At 36.5% G+C, this 13,169-nt stretch overlaps 1 long non-coding RNA gene across 1 annotated transcript; it reads left to right on the top strand.

The window, feature by feature from the left end:
• Positions 1–6,739: 6,739 nt before the first annotated feature.
• LOC136830146 (uncharacterized) lies at positions 6,740–13,165 on the top strand. Its single transcript, XR_010850560.1, has 3 exons — positions 6,740–6,825; positions 10,370–10,479; positions 12,091–13,165. It is a non-coding gene; the product is annotated as an uncharacterized lncRNA (long non-coding RNA).
• The last annotated feature ends 4 nt before the right edge of the window (positions 13,166–13,169 follow it).

Below are 13,169 nucleotides of genomic sequence, written 5' to 3'. Positions count from 1 at the left end.
TGCCACGTTTTCACGTGTCAACATACAAGGAAGTGCAGTATATGTACTTGTAGACCAGAAATGTAACTGTTATATGTTGCTCATACTGAAAAAAAGATTGCTTTAAAAGCTTCTTATCTACATTAATATTCTCTTTAAGATTTCTCGAATCACTCTTGAGCAGATATATAAGATTAGTTTTAAGCTTGAGTTCAAGTCGTGAATGAATACAAAAGAATTTTAACAATTTCTGTTCACTGAAATAGTTCGTATTGATTTAAAATGCTTCTTTTGCACACGATAACACATCTTCAAAGCTTAAGATGGTTTAGAAATGTGGGACATTTTTAATAAGTAAATGCAGGATTACTGTTTTGCTTGGAGTATAGGATTTGCGAAATGTAGGCCTATACTGCTCTGGCTATTCAATTCTCTTTACGAGACACGGAATTACCGATTCCTGTCTTGTAGATTAGCCTAGGCCTAAGATAATGTCAAGTTGATATATAACTTGAAATGATCATAGGCCTAGGCTAATCTACAAGACAGGAATCAGTACTTCCGTGTCTCGGAAAGAGAATCTAGTAGCCAGAGCAGTATAGGCCTACATTTAACAAATCGTATACTCTAAGTAAAACATTAATCCTTCGTTTACATATAAAAAATGTCCTACGTTTTTAAACCATCTTAAGCTTTAAAAATGTATCGTCGTGTGCAAAAGAAGCATTTTAAATGAATACGAACTGTTTCATTGAATAGAAATTATTTTAACTTTTGTTTTCGCTCACGACTTTGAACTCAGGCTAAGAATTGATCTTAAACATTTACTCAAGTGTAATTAGAGACATCTCAAAGAGAATATTAATTTAGATGAGAAGCTTTTCAAGCAATCTTTTTTCCTTATGAGCAATATATAACTGTTATAGTTCTGGTCTACAAGTACATATTATGGCGCCTCCATGTATCTTGCCACGTGAAAACTTGACAAAAATTGGTCAAACTGGTGGCATTAAGAAGTGAGTTAGCCATGTTCGTTCACCTTACTCGTTTTGCTTCAGTGAGGCCTCAATGGGCGGGAAATTTCAGTTGAATGATTATCCAACTGACAGCAGTACAAGTTAAATCTGAAAAATTTATAAAATGCGATTAAAAGTGTTAATTGTTACTAGTTCTTTTGGCTTTCTGGACATGGTATAGGCCCCAAAGGTAAATTTCCTCTTTGGCCAATATAATAACCGGAGCCGTGACTATTCGATATATATATAAAAATATATATATATATATATATATATATATATATATATATATATATATATATATATATATATAAAAAAAGTCTTTAAAAACCTATCAGTATCTATATGTCGACTGCCATTACCTTCGTTTACAGTAATTTCAATTTAGAAATGAAGACGGTAATTTAGCAACCAATATCGTAAGAAGAAGATGACTCCATGAAGAATTTCAGTCCTGTATTTACGACAAATAAAATGGTTATCTAACGAATTAATCCATCACAAACTTCTTGTAAGAGATATTTGCGGTCATATGGCCCAATATAATCAGTCAATGCTGGAGAAAGTCGTATATTTGAAAAGACCGCCATGGCAGTGTTGTCAACGCTAGCTAACTATTAATTATTTTAAATATAAATTACCTGTGGTTATTTTTTTATTGGTGACTTGTCAAAGAAAACGAGAATTGAAACCATTCAAACCAATACAATTTAAACGATGGCTCCTTTAGTATTTTCCATGATACAAATAAAAAAATTCTAATGTTGATGATCTATTTCATAATCTAGTTACGGATTGAAAATGAAAACTGTCTTATTTGATTAAAAATTGAATTAAAATTCCCGTTTTCCCATTTTCTTCCTCGGGAGCATCCCACAAGGTGGGAGACAGTCGCCATATTAGCCTTACCGTCTTGGAACATAACTTCATTCACTTCTGCACTGAATTTCTCGTTGCTCCCACGTCGGATTAGCTTCGGGGTTCGGTAAGTGGTTGTCCTGTCTTGAATATACGTTGGGCAGTACCCTAAGACGCATGATTACAGTAATGTTCTTTTGAAATAGGCCTAAATGATTTATATCTAGCTGTCATTTTGGCTGTTCATAATTAGGTTATAGGTTATCCTCCACGTCAGACGATTTTAAATCTATATAGGCTTAAGAGATTATCCTGTTAGTAGTTTTCTTGGCTGAAATATTGTGCAAGTGAAAGAAATAATTTGCACAACCACGAAATTATCGGATTTTTACATAACTTGACCTCCCAAGGTCATTTGTTCCGTCTGTTATTGCAGCTAGATTACTGAGGCCTTGGTTTAGAGTATTATCATAGATTAATTTGGTATGAATAGGCCCAGTCATGGCCTATAAAAATGTTTGCTAATCCATGTGTAGGGTAATTAACCACATCCCCCAAAACCAAAGCTTATATTCACCCAAATATGTAAAGTTTTTGCTCTTAGTACCCCATAGCTTCAAGATTCAAGTGTCGCTAGACTAGTACCCCTGTGGGTCAAGTGCAGAGTAAGGTGTCACTATTTGGGGGTCCAGGGTGGAGCGCAAAACCCCCTCGGCCAGGTTAGGACTCATCTGAGGTTAAAGGTAAGTCTGGTCAGGGCATATTCCCTCAGAAATGCCCATTACAGATATGCCTGCTAGGCCTGCAGTAGCCCTGACCCCTTACTCTGCATCTGCTCTGAGGCTTTCAAACATAGCCTAGGCTATCTTCTAATGTGGATGACGTGCTTTTACGGCACATTTGTTAGCAGGGTGTGTGTGCCTGTGAAGGAATGGGTATGAAGAGCAAAACATGTAAATTGTTCTGTCATAATATTGATTTTGGATACTAGGGCCTAGTAGGTTGTGTGAACTAAGTAAATTAATCAATCCATCATAATTAGAGACCATTGTGTGGAACATTGCCCAGCGCAGCAGGCGAAGGGATATAGAATATATCCTATGCCTATGTTCACAGTCTATTAAAGAAAACTTCATAACATAAGTAAAGGGTATTATGCAGTCTGTGAAAAAGTGAAGGTTGGGGTGGAATTTAAGACTAATACCACGTCCTGGTTCCTGCCAGGTACCGACCGCAATATTTACCAACTTTTGTTTTATTTATGTTTCCCCTTGGTTTGTATTTTTGATGTTAGGCTAACTGTCTGGTTTGTTTTAACATTCACCACCCGTTTTGCATGCAAACTGGTAAGCTAGTTACTAAATCAGAGGGGCGTAGGCTGGTCCAGTAGCCTAGTAGTCGAAAGTTTTACGAAGGGTAGTGTGCAGATAAGTTAGAGGGATCAAGTCATACTTTGGGGGAGGGGGTGGATCTATCAGATAAGGGCATGGCATCTGAGGTAAGGTTAGGTAAAGGTAGGTCACGTTAGGTTGTATCCCCTCTGAATTGCTTACTCTAGTTAAGGGTTAGCCTAGGTCAGACCATGTGACCCTGCCTTCTACATTAGCCCCAAAGTAAGAAAGTAATATATGAAATGCAGAGTACCATCTCTTGTAACGGGTTTGTTTCCAATGGATTTCCTCCAGGATAATCTCCACCTCCCCAAAAAACTTGGTGATCTGACCTGACCTTGCAAATAGTGTTATGATTTAGCTTGATTTTTATTTGTTGCAACCTATCCATATTTTTCTATATAAACAGTATTTTGAAACATGAATACTAAGGAGAAGTCAACCAGTGAAGTTGTCCATTTTAGCTTTCCTAGTCAGAGTTCGTAAAATATTTTTCCGTTCAAATGAGGTATTCTGCTGTACCTAGGAAACACAAATAATTTTAATCACGCAGGATCATATCAAAGAGGGCAGGTAGGCTAAATATTTGAAATGGGTGAATATCAAATTCTCTGTAGCAGAAAAGATACATTAAAGTAATGGAGAACTTTTCATATGGTAAGTTGTATGTGACTGAAAAAAGACCTCAGTTGTGACCATTCCTGTGCATTTTGAAGTTATTTATTTCAAGTTTTATAAAGCCATCTTTTCACCAGGTTTTATAGAACCATTGACCATCTTGTTTCCCATTTGTCATATTGAATGGTTTAAGTGCTGAGTATCTAAAGGTTCTTTTTCGAGTGCTTTCTGTTTCACATCATCACTCCCTTAGTTCATATTAGTGTATATATGTATACATGCATATGTCCTTGGCTGTTAATTTCTGTACATATCAGTCAGATTTTTGTCATGCTTGCATGTTGCACCGTAGGTGATATTCAGTTTTTTGTTTTTAAAGAGCAGAAAGTTATTTTATAGCGCTTCAGAGTCCTACATTTTTTAATTTTAGTGCATCAGCATACTTCTAGCCGTGCATTTGTCCTGTTATGTGTGAACATTAACAAAGTACACAACTTACCCAACAGAATTACAATAGTTAAGCTGCAGTCTTTCCCCAATTTGGGATATGATAGTTCTCGATTGGGGTTTGATAGTTCTCAATATCACTCTTGTTTGTATCCAGCTTGCATTTGAAGCATTGTATATAGTGTGATATGTGTAATAGACATGGTAACACGTACTGGGGTCTTAGAACTTGACATCATGTATTACTGTATTCATTTTGTTGTGTGGTGAGCATGAAATGAACAGGAAGGCCTCTAAATTGTTACATACATAGGATACTAAAAAAGTATGATAGAGTAATATAACATTTAAGTAGCAGTGCTATAAATAGTTCTTGCTATGTTCATGGATCTAGTAGGAGGCAGTCACATGCAACTTAAAGCACCCAGTTAGGGTAAATGTATGGTACATTAATAATGAATTATCATACGGAGGTTTGGCCACCCTCTTTCCACTTGGAGGTATAAGATTGGTGTCAGTCTGCTGTCTCCATGATTTTTACAGTACTTCCATATTTTTATGACAGTGTTCAAACTAGTTCAGTCTTTTCGAGTTTTTTTTTCTCCAACTCCTTGGTACTACATTCACCAATTCCTGCCTTAATATGATCTTATCGCAACATTTTGGCCCTGACTTACCATTCTGTGGTCACAGCTTTTCAAAATCTCCATTTCCCTTGCCAGTACCTATGTTTCTGCTTCGCAGAGTAGTACGGGTTTTATGTATCCATCAAAAGTTCGCTTCCAGTACTGATGGAATGTTTTATATACCGGGAGTGTAGCTCTCTCTCCATTTCATTCATGCTACAGCGACTCCTTCTTACTGCTTTCATAGCTCCTGCTTGACAGTCTGGTGTTCCCCAAGGTAATGGAAATACCCCACATCTGTTATCATGCTCGTTCATCACAGTACTGCTTGCACATGGGTGGGCAAAAGTATTCCTTCATAGTACCTGTGCTAATAAATATCATTGCGTATGTTACTTTTATTTTAGTGAGAAAAATGGTGAAAGGGCATTACTTGTTCATGAAATATGCCTTTGTATTGTTAGTTATATGAATTAGGCCTAATGAATTTAAAATGTACTACAACTAACATTCTCGAATGGCCAGTGGTTTTTAAGCATTTGTTCTAAATACATTAATGTGCTACACAGTATGTATAGATGAAGTCTTTGGAAGATCAATTATCTAACACAAATTAAAATTTTGCATCAAGGAGTAATTTCCCCATTGAGGGGTAGTGCTGAGGTGCACTGTAGGCATTACTTGAGCGCCTTTGCAACGTTCCTTCGGCCCCGAGCTGCAACCTCTCATTTCTTTTATTGTACCTCTGTTCATATTCTCCAATATCAGACTTTCCACTCAATCAAAAATTGTTTCCTTGTGCAACTGTGAGGTTTTTGTCCTGTTACACTTTTCAAACCACCTTACTGGCTGTCAGTTTTCCTTTCAGCGCTGAGTAACCTCATTAGTCCCAGCGCTTGGCCTTGGGACTAAATTTTATGTTCTGTTCTATTCTAGGGGTAATTTAAAAGTTGTTGAAGACTTGAAAATCCTCTTTGGCAGTGCTTGTTACAGCCCAGAGACATTAACTGTAGGTTTTAGGCAGCAAAGTTTCTAGATTGATTAAAAGGCTTACATCCGATGCCTTGGTATTAATTGATGCTTTTAAAATCTTTCCACAGAAGGTTGGAAGTACAGCATTACATTGTTGTTTATGTCAACACATTTTTGTATGGCAGCAACTAAGTACTTTTTAATATTCTACTATAGTTTTTTATTTATTTCAGGTTGGTGAAAGTTGGAATTTGGAGATGAAAAGTTACGCTGGTTCAACGCATTGATCCTACTAGGAATCTTGTCCACAGAACAAGATCATCCGTACAATGGCGTTGCTGATGTTTCTGCTACCGAGAAGAATTCTGAGGGTTTCTGTTAGCAATGATGTAAGTGGGGTTTTCTAGTTAAAATGTTGCCAATTTTTTTTTTTAGATTTAATAGAAGAAATGTGTTATATACATAGCTACTCTATTCATTCAGTTTTATTCTGTTTTTATAAATTATTCAGGAAGATGTAAATGGTCTTTTGAACGGTAGGCTTAATCTCTCAGCATGCATTGTAATTTGTAATATGTATTGATTGTGTGGTTTGGTTAGCATTTGAATGAAATTTTGTGCCACTGTGACATTTTTCTTGCCCAAGTTTTGACTTAAAATTATGAGAGAAGAGGAAAGAGTTGATTGTACTGCATGTTTTTAATTTTCACTAACTTGTTTTGTCATACGTACTTTGTCAATTTAGCTATTTGGTTTCTAAAAGTAAATTTGTGTAATAAAAAAACTGTCTTGGCAACTACTATGCATCATTCTGATAGAAAAAATCTTTCAGGTAAGGCAACAAGTTTTTGGTTGAGTGGTTTATTACATTGAAGTCCAGCCCAGTTAGCATCTTTCCGACAAAATGGTCAAGTCAGTGTAAGTATGCTTATGAGGGAGAGAATTCCTTGGGAGTGGGTATGCTGTCGTACCTCTTATATTGAAAGGCAAAAAAAATTTCATACTGGTTTGAGGTCTGCTGTCGAAGTCAAACCTCCCACCACCTTAGTATGCCAAGTGGCATTTCACATTTCTAGTGTTGTAGAAAATCTCCAATTTGGTATCAGGTTAGATCATGCTGGAATTTCATATTTTTAAGGTGTGGTAATGCCATAGTGCCGGGAATAACTGGAGCTTAGAATTCCTAACGGGGGGGTGGCGTTAATGCTGTCAGTGCACCTCATACTGTAGGCATTATGCAAGGTTCTTTGCAACCCCTTTCGTTTCTTTTACTGTAACTCTTTCACCCTCTCCTAACAATTGTTTCATAGTGCACCTGTGAGGTTCTCCTCCTGTTACATTTTTAAAACCATTTTACTCTCATTTCCCTTTCAGCACTGAATGGCCTCATAGGTCCTATTGCATGGCCTAAATGTTATATTCCATTTATATTCCATTCAGTGGAAGTTTGCTTTGGTTGAACCTGGTTAATTTTTGTCACACTATTATGCTGTCAGGAATAATGAGATGTAGGGACTGCCTTCTTTTGTTGACCCCCTCCACGACTATCTGTGTTGTGGTATACCAGTTCAAAAGGTGGTACTTCTTTTTCGTTTAACGTGCTTTTTCCCATTTTTCGTATGGGGTAAGCACGATGGCCTCTTTTGAAGGACTTTGATTTGGCAGTGGGGTTAGGCCGTAGCCTCGATTGGCTGCCCTGCCTGACATCGCTTAGACCCCGGTAGCCGTGTATATGTATCGTGCCAAATCCCCAGCTCCCTTTCTCCCAGCAGCGAGGAGACGTGAGCGGTAAGGCCGACAATTCGACATGTGTGAGGCATCTGTTATGTTTTTAGATGTTGGAGTGGCTTTGTTTGTGTGTGTAATAGTCTGTAACACCCATTTGCTTTCAGCAAACCTATCCATTGATTATGTACATAATCCCGGGATGTCTACACGGATAGCAAAGTGTCCGCCCCTCTGACCGGTTGGCTGCAGATTTAAACCCACGACACAGACTTCTTATGAAGTCCGAGTCTGCTGCTCTACCGACCGAGCCATCGAGGCTCTGCTCAAAAGGTACTATATAGTCTTATTTACCATTGGAGAAATGGTGTATGTACCGTTTGTCCTGTCAAACTGGATACAGTTTACCCTGATTATAAGAAAAATGGCCCCCATTTAGTCCACCAAATGATGCTTTTGAATTGCAGAGATATGTATGAAGAGTCCGGTACAAGCAAGTTAATGTGGTATATTGAGGACTTTTTCTTTATCCTGTTGACTGAAGGGGATAATTTCTCCCTCAAGTGTCATAAACTGTCAGGATTCCTCCTCTTTCATTTACTCCATGGAAGCTGGCAGTCCTTGGATTGCATGGTTTGGTTGACCATTTCTTTCCAAAACTTGGAGTTATCTTCCAGCTCCCGGTTAACTTAATGTAACCATTCTCCCTTTAACCTGGATTGTTACAGCCAGAACTACCAGGACTTATTACATCAGCACAGCTTGTTTTGTTTTATTTTTGGCTCAGAAAATAGGGGTTAGTAAATCTCAGTTTTTACTTTAAATAGGGTTAAGAAACAGATCTGTGTCTTCCTGGTTTAGTTCTACATTTTTTCTTCCCTTGAATTTTCTTGTTTTCTATGGATCTGGGCTGGAAAACTGATTTGGTTGTCCACTGGTCTTTGCACGTTACTTGAAAACGAAAATAGAAATGTTAAACTTGAATTAGTGTTGTTAACTGTGTGTACCCTTTGTTCTCGTAAGTTGTTTATTTAGTTGAAAAGTTACGCAGTGTCACCACTCTCAAAGATAGTCCTAGTGATTTGTATCCTTAAGCTGATTTCAAAGTTTTAAATATGTAAATATTTTTAGATTCTGAAATGACGTTAGGTTACTTAGTCCTAATGAAGTGATTTAAAGAAGTATCCTTAAGCTGTAATTTCAAGTTGCCTCAAATATGTAAATATTTTTAGATTCTGAAATGACGTTAGGTTACTTTAGGTGTTTGTGTTTAGAAATATGTCCATGAGGCTTGCTTTTATTATGTGATTAAAATACAACCAGCAATTCCTGGTATTCATAATTTTCCCCATGTCATTGTTTACCAAATTCATTTGTGCATACAGTTATTAACAACAATAAGCTGAGTTTAATATGTCTGTTACTCTTAATTACTTGAAAAAAATAACTGTCTTGTGAATAATTTCAAGCACTCGTTAAGATTTTAGAACTGACTACATCCTATGTAGACAGTTTGAAATGAGATCCATTTTCTGATGGAAAGTACAGTACCAAATATCCTGCAAAATCGCAAAGATTTTGTGTTTATACTGTTTGTTCCAGCACTTCTGAAGAAAAATGTCTGAGGCAGTTCATTTTGATTTAGAAAGGTTTCAAGTATACACTTTCTTAAAAAATGTGTGGTGCAGTTCATTTTGATTTAGAAAGGTTTCAAGTATACAATTTCTTAAAAAATGTGTGGGGCAGTTCATTTTGATTTAGAAAGGTTTCAAGTATACACTTTCGTAAAATATGCCTGAGGCAGTTCATTTAGATTTAGAAAGCTTTCAGGTAGTATACAGTTTCTTAAAAAAATTTGAGGCAGTTCATTTTGATTTAGAAAGGTTTCAAGTATACAATTCTTAAAAAAATGTCTGAGGCAGTTCATTTTGATTTAGAAAGGTTTCAAGTATACAATGTGTGTGTGTGTGTGTTTGTGTGTTCTGTAAAGGGAGAAGTGGACTTGAAATGTTGATGATGAATTTATTATTAGGTATTGTGCCAGGTCACTTGAGTCAAGAAGCCACATTTTGCACTGTGCAGGTTGGGCCATTCATGTTTGCTAATAGTTATGCAGCCTTTAGATACATAGTAAGGTAGTTCTGTCTAGCATGTAAGATTGCTGTTTTGTTGTACTTTTTTTATTGAGATATATTCAAGAAAAGTAAAGAAATCTGTATTCTTGGATAACTGGTTTTTTATTTTTGGGTTTTGATAATGTTGAGTTTACTCTCTGGACATTACTGCATTTGGTACTATGGACTAATTTTAGTTGAATCTCTCCTGAGAGAGTCAGCAACCACAGGTCTCTAGTTAGGAAACTTATGTTCAACGCTGGGAGTTGATGGAATCGTACATAAACTCCCAGGACCTAGTGAAAGCCAGATTAACCAAAAATAGGTCATTACTCAGGTTTAGACAATGAGATATCTGCTTACAGCTTTTCCAAAAATGTTGGTGTGGTTGTTTTAGGAGTTTGGCAGCAATCAACAATTGTGTAATGGATTATCAGTTATCCATGTGTAAAAACTACCCCTTCTAGTAAAACTTTCAACTAGGTTAACAACTGGTCCAGCTTTTTATTCTGTAGTTGTATTCATTTATAAATTACCTTAAGAAGTTGGCATATGGTTTGTGTGATTGAAGATTTACCCAGAAGTGGTTTTGTGTTCCTTAATGTAGATTTCCCCTCTTTCAGAAAGGAGACATCACTACAACTCAGTAGTTTCAAAATGTGCATTGGGTAATGTCTGCTTTCTAATAATATTGTTGGAGAAATTTCAATCAAACAATGGGTTTGAATTAAAGGTGAGTTTACAAATTTTTCATATGGAATTTGTCCTGAAAAAGAACTATTCAAAATTGTAGGTCAATTTTATAATAGGTTATTGTGAAAAAAATATTACCCATCATTTACACAGCTCATATTCCTACTGTACATAGTGTACCTGGGATGTGAGTGAGCTAATGCACTTTTTTAAACAAGTACAGTACGTAGTAAGATAGATTTTTTCATTCTGTAAAGTAGGAGACTTCCTTAACCTTAGCCGAGTCGGTTGAGCTTCAGACTGTCACACGATGGGCCGGAGTTCAATTCCCGCGGCCGGCTGATGAAGAGTTAGAGGAATTTATTTCTGGTGATAGAAATTCATTTCTCGCTATAATGTGGTTCGGATTCCACAATAAGCTGTAGGTCCCGTTGCTAAGTAACCAATTGGTTCTTAGCCACGTAAAATAAGTCTAATCCTTCGGGCCAGCCCTAGGAGAGCTGTTAATCAGCTCAGTGGTCTGGTAAAACTAAGGTATACTTAACTTAACCTTAGCACTGAATTGCATATCAGACTCATCTGATTTTTTCCTTTTTTCGTAATACATTTAAAGTTGACCATTATTTGACATGAGGCATTTAATTTTTATATAAGCATTTAGCTTAGAATAAGTTATTTTTTTAAAAAAGCTTTTCTTCATGAAATTAAATGATGTACCCCATGTACCTTTCTGTTGTGAGTTTTTAATATACATTATCATAAGAGAAGGAATTGTGTTGTTGCATTTGCACTTATTTAAAACTTTGTCTCCCGTTAGCACTTATGCATTTTCTAAACCAGTTTTATTAAGGTATTAAATAAAAAGTGGGCTGTATCATTATTTAAAGAATTTTTTAAATTCTTGAAATGTGCAACAAAAGGAATGGTTAAAATGTATTTTGCTGCACAAAGATCCTTAAGGTTGGTAGAAAACAGTTTTTAGGAGAGGATGGAAAATAAGATGGCAGAAAGAGAAAATGAATGGAGGTACAGCAAAAGGTCAGTGTAAAATATATAGGATGTTTGCAGCTAGTTTGTGACTCGAGTAAAGTCAGAGTTTACAGGCCCGTTCATTTTTATTTGTAGTTAAACAAATCTTGTATCTGAAGCGTTTATTCTAGGGATTTCCTTATGCTGTCAATTTCCCATATTTTCGTGCTGAGTCTTTTAGTAGATTTTTAAAATTTTATGATCCTTTTTAAGACATGTTCCCACTTCTATTTAATAGCCTCCTCCTCAGTTGGTGCAGTGTAGGCAACACAGAGCTATTTGCAGTGCCTGTTCATTCACCAGTTCCATAGCCTTTTGAACTTTTGCTTTGCTTTGCATGTTTTCCTTTCAACCACTTCCTCACTTTTTACTGTGTAAGTAATACAGTGCTTGGCTTTGTAGGCTAAACTTGGAGTTCTAAATGGAATACGTTATAAAGTATTCCATTTAGAACTCATTCTTTGCTTGTTAGTGGTGGTGTGTTTAGGATCGAATGTGTTTCTTGAGCTGTATCCATAATTGTCTTTAGGTAAACCAGATTCATATCAACAAAATTTTTATATGGGAAGCATTTATATGGGAAGCATTTTTCTATGTCGTAATAATATTATGTCTCTTCTAGGAATACCTGGTTTTCTGCATGGAACGGATAAGAATGGAGTCGTCCAAATGGCATGGGAAGAGTTGGTTAAAATCTCAAGAAACTCCTGAACATACAAGGACATTGATGAGGTCGCAAATGGACTGCATAACACTGGTCTGCACAGATGGGCACAGGAACAAAGTCTTCTGCTGAGTTGGTGAAAATTATTCCAGAAAATATGGGGACATGCTGAGGACGGAATGAGGTCCATAATGAGAAGACTACAAGTCTGCCTGCATGGAATGGTACAAGAATGAAGTCTTCTACAGAGTTGTTGAATATTGTCGAGACCCAAAGATTACGTTACAGGGGAATTTCATGAGGCCAGATTATGCATGAGTATCCAGGAAAATGCTCCATGATTTATATAGTCAGTGACCAGAGTGATTTTTATAGAAGTGGGTATTGTACAACTGTAAACTACTTGCTGTTGCCTGGAAACTGAAGTGATGCAGATGTTTATATGAGGTTTGAATTGAGAAGGGGTTTAAGTAATAACAGGTTTATGGAAAGTTGAAGAATTGACTGGCTAGTGGTTATAATAGATATTATGTAACTCACCAGCTATCAGTTCAAGGAATTAACTCTTCATAACCTGCTTTCTTACATACCTAATTCTGAATTCAAACCACCTATATACTCCTGCAATTCAGTTTACATGCTCCATCAAGTATTGTACAGGACCTTTTTCTAAAATCACCCTGGTTGGGAATAAATTGTGGAGCACTTTTCTGGATATATGCATGTTCTGTCCTTTTGAAATTCCCTGAAATTTTTGTGATCTTTGGGTCCATGCAGTGTCTTCAGCTCTGAAGATGACTTCATTCTTGCCATGGAATGCAGACAAACAATAGATACTCATTAAATTTGTTAGAGGTGGTGGTGTTACTGGTTACTGCAGACCCCATTAGATAGAGTAAAACAAATGGTACTAGAGATGGTTCTATAATGTAATAAACTGTAATGGTAAGGGGGCTATTAAAATTAGAGTAAAAAACTGTACTAGTATTGGTTCTATAATGTAATTAAGGGGCTATTAAAATTATAGTTTATATAAC

The sequence above is a fragment of the Macrobrachium rosenbergii genome, chromosome 46 (assembly GCF_040412425.1).
Source record: "Macrobrachium rosenbergii isolate ZJJX-2024 chromosome 46, ASM4041242v1, whole genome shotgun sequence".
Classification (NCBI taxonomy): domain Eukaryota; kingdom Metazoa; phylum Arthropoda; class Malacostraca; order Decapoda; family Palaemonidae; genus Macrobrachium; species Macrobrachium rosenbergii.
The sequence above is the reverse complement of the archived record's forward strand: the minus strand, read 5'-3'. Positions and strand labels throughout refer to the sequence as shown.